Below are 4535 nucleotides of genomic sequence, written 5' to 3'. Positions count from 1 at the left end.
CAAGAAGGAAGTCTTCTCTTATATTTTCTTTTATTTTAGTCCCTAGCCCTAGTCAATAGCCAAGTTATGTTTTTGACCAGTACCATGTCTCTCCAAATTTTTCTAAGGCCACAGGTACATTTCTTTCTTTCTTTTTTCTTTTTTTGAGGTGGGAGGGGCAGAGGGAGAGGGAGAGATTGAATCTTGAACTGGCTCCATGCCCAGCACTGAGCCTGACATGGGGCTCCATCTCCAAAATCAAGGGTCAGAAGCTTAATTGACCTGAGCCCCCCCCCCAGGGCCCCACCACAGGTACATTTCTAACTGAACTCTAGTAGGATGTTCCTTGCCAGTGTTCCTACTATATAATGCTGGGCAAGTGGGCTTTTTACTTGCACTGTTTTCATCTCACTGCTTTTGTCCTAAAAATTCTGTCTTCGCTCTTCATCCACTACTTAAGACCAAGTCAGTTTTGTTGATTTTCAATTTTTCTTTTTAGTTTACAAAAATAAATGCTTATAAAAATTTAAATAATGTGAAAAACTGAAACACGATTTTTTTAAAAAAAAATCAGTGAAATCCTCCCAACAAGATAAAACTACCACATTTTACATGCTGTTTCACGATGTGCTTTTTTCATGCATCATTGTGTTGTGGACATTTTCTCTAGTCAATGAATTTTATTCACTAAACAAAAGTGGCATCATTTGTAAATAGCTTTCTAACATTCTCTTATGTGAAAATACCATGATTTATTTAACCAAACCTCTATGGATGGGCATTTACATTATTCCCATTTTTTTTGCATTTATAGGCGATGCAAAGATGACTATTTTTATACATATCTTTCCCTTTACTGACAATTTTTATGATGATATATTCTTAGTAGGGGAATTTCTTGAGTATACATACAAATATAAAAATTTTATCCTTATTGACAGATAACTTTCTGGAAAATTTTACTATTTTGAAACTTGAAGAGACCAAGAATGAGTGTTGATTTTCCTACATGCTCACCAATACTGGATATTTTAATTTCTCTTTTATTCTTTCACTTCTGCTAGTCTCATAAAAGACAAATGACATCTCGTTGTTGCTTTTTTGTTGTTTTTTTGTTTGTTTGTTTGCATTTCATTGGTCAAAGAGCTTTTCATACATTTATTGACAGATTTTTGTTTTTGTTATGAATTGTCTGTTGCTGCTTTTTGCAAACATTTCTATCAGAGCATTCATTCCTTTTCTTATTAATTTATAAGCACTCATTTTTTTAAAAAGATTTATTTATTTATTTTAGAGGCTGGGGAGGGACAAAGGGAGAGGAGGAGAAAAACCCAAGCAGACTGTGCCAAGCACTGAGCCTGACGAGGGGCCTGATCTCAAGACTCTGAGATCATGACCTGAGCTGAAACCCAGAGTCGGGTGCAGAATCGACTGAGCCACCCAGGCGTGCCTATAAGGACTCTTTTTATATAAACTCTTTGACAGAAGTAGTGCAAATATTTATGCAGGTATTTCTCTCTTTGTCAATTTTCCACCAATTTCTAGAAGCACGTTGCTGAGGAACAGTGATAGTAATTAGTAAAACCATTATGTAGCCTTCACTATGTGCCAGGCTGTGTTCTAAGTTAATTATGTGGATTAGCTCATGTAATCCTGTCTACCAACCTACTATTATTATTCCTATTTTCAGATGAAACTGAGATACATAATAGGTATGGGACTTGACCGAAGTTCTGCAACTAGTGGTTCTGCTGGGATTTGAAACACTGTAGTCTGGCTACACTCCATGCTCTTTTTTTTTTTTTTTTAGATTTTATTTATTTATTTGACAGAGAGACAGAGAGACAGAGAGAGAGCACAAGTAGGCAGAGAGGCAGGCAGAGCGAGAGGAAGAAGCAGGCTGAGCAAGGAGCCTGACACAGGGCTCGGTCCCAGAATCCCGGGATCATGACCCGAGCCAAAGGCCGACCCCCAAACAACTGAGTCCCCCAGCCGTCCCTACGCTCCATGCTCTTAATCACTGTCAAAGACTAATAAAGTCAGATACTAGTTAAAGCAGTAAGGACAGATTTTATTGAGTAATACTATTACAATAGGGAAAAGAGTTCAGCATGAACTAAATTCAACTTCAATTTGTGCAAAAGTGACAGAACAGAAGCCAAACATGACAGACTATATATTGTATTCTTGAATTTATATGAAGTTTTAAAACAGACAAAATTAGTAGATGTTGGAAGTCAAGATAATGGTTACATTTGGAGAGCAGGTGGGTCAAAGAGGGGATTCTGGGGTCCTGGTAATAATCTATTTCTTAATCTGGTTGCTTTTCTAAGTATGTTCATTGTGTATAAAATTCATTAAATTATATAGACTTATGATTTGTGTTCTTTTATGTACATATGTATGTATACATGTATATATATAAGTACATATGTATAGTTTATAAAATTTTCTGGTATTATTTTTATATTTGGCATCTGGGATTGTTGAAAATCTAAGAATAGCCCAATCATTTTGTCCCTTAGTAGATGACTGTAGCAGACACTTCTAGTTATTTATGCATTAGCCCATCCCCTTTCACTTCTTACTTGCCATCAAAGTCCATTGTTAATAACAGAGCATGAAAATGTCAGGGACCCACTTCCCTAGCCTCTCTTACAGCTATACTGTAGTTATGTGGCCTTGTTCTAGCTCAAAAGATGTAAGGAAAATTTTGCTAGATCATTCTATGAAAGATTTTCCAGGGCACCTGGGTGGCTCAGTTGATTGGGCATCTGCCTTCGGCTCAGGTTATGATCCTAGTGTCCTGGGATCGAGCCCCGTGTTGGGGTCCCTGCTCAGTGGAGAGCCTGCTTCTCCCTCTCCCTCTGCCTGCCACTCCCCCTGCTTGTGCACTCTCTCTCTGTCAAATAAGTAAATAAATAAAACCTTTAAAAAAATAAGAAAGATTTTCCTTGGGATACCTGGGTGGCTCAGTCGTTTGAGCGTCTGACTCTTGATTTCAGCTCAAGTCATGATCTCAGGGTCATGGGATTGAGCCCCAAGTTGGGCTCTGTGCTTAGTGCAGAGTCAGCTTACAATTCTCTCCCTTTCCATCTGCCCCTCCCCACCCCCTGGCCTGCTTGCATACACACAATCTCTCTATCTCTAAAAAAAAAAAAAAAAAAAAATTAAACAAAATGATTTTCCTCACTAATAAATGGAGAGAGAGGTGTGGAGAGGGAGGATGAGTCAGAGATGCTATCTGCTTCCATCTGTCGCATAGACCCCACTGGAGCTGCCACCACTATGGATGCTCACGAAGATCTGGTGTACCAGGTGAAGCTGGCCAAGCAGTCTTCTTGATAGGATGAAGTGGTAAGATGAATGAAGAAAGTAGCAGAGATGAATGTTGAGATGACACTGAAAGAAAGAAACCTGTCTGTTGCATACAGAAATGTGATTGGAGCTAGCTAGAAGATCCTCCTGGAGAATAATCAGCAGCATTGAACAGGTAGAAGAAGACAAGGAAAGAGTAGACAAACTGAAAATAATTCAGGAATATTGGCAAGTGGTTGAGATTGACTACGGTTAATCTTTTATGACGGTTTGGAAACACTGGGCAAACACTTCATTCCAGTGGCTAACACTGGCGGGTCCAAGGTTTTCTGTTATAAAACAAAAGGGCACTATCACAGGTATCTGCCTGAATTTCCTACAGGCAGGAGGCTCTGGAGAACAGCCTAGTGGCTTTAAAACTGTGATTGATATTGCAATGATAGAACTTGGACCACCACATCTCATTCTCTCAGGTCTTGCCCTCAATTTTTCTGTATTCTACTACAAAATTCTTAATTCCTCTGACCATTGCCTGCAGGTTGGCCAAAGTGGCCTTTGACGATGCTGTTACAGAAATGGATATGCTGAGTGAAGGAAGTTCTAGGGACTCTATACTTACGATGCAGTTGTTACATGATAATCTGACACTGTGGACTTCAGACATGCAGGGTGATGGGAAAGAGCAGAATAAAGAATTTCTGCATGATACAGAAGATGAAAATCAGTGAGACCTAAAGGCCAAAAAGAGAAACCATCTCTGACCTCCCTACTCCTTCCCATTCCCCCCCCCAACCCTTTGGAAATTCCCCATTGTCACTGAGAAACACCAAATTTGACTTTTACATTCTACCTCAGAATGTAGGTTTCTGCCCCAGTGGTTTTTAAACAAACATTTTTTCAAAAGTTCTTAAAGGCAAGAATGAATTTCTGTGGATTTTACTGGTTCCAGCTTTTTGGTTCTTTAGGACACTAGCAGGACTACACAGAAGCTTTTTCGGCATTACTGTATTATCTCCTGCCAGATGGGGCAAGATCACCATTTGAAATGGAAATTAAATTCAAAAGCCGTTTGACTGCTAGGTGATGCAAGCATCTAAGAGAGAGGTTAATCACACTGTGGAAGCATGAGTGGTACCATTTTTCCTTTCTTTAATTGGTTAGATCAAATTTTATGCCAATGTTTAAAATTAATTGGGTGTTAGCTTGAGGTGGTTAGGGTTGTTTGGGGAGTTTGTTGG

General features: G+C 39.1%; 1 pseudogene; it reads left to right on the top strand.

Moving 5' to 3' along the window:
* Positions 1 to 3267: 3267 nt before the first annotated feature.
* On the top strand, positions 3268 to 4025 carry LOC113931327 (annotated as a pseudogene).
* Positions 4026 to 4535: the final 510 nt, after the last annotated feature.

This window comes from Zalophus californianus, chromosome X, assembly GCF_009762305.2.
Source record: "Zalophus californianus isolate mZalCal1 chromosome X, mZalCal1.pri.v2, whole genome shotgun sequence".
NCBI lineage: Eukaryota > Metazoa > Chordata > Mammalia > Carnivora > Otariidae > Zalophus > Zalophus californianus.
Note: the sequence above shows the minus strand (reverse complement) of the source record. Positions and strands in the feature narration are given on the sequence as shown.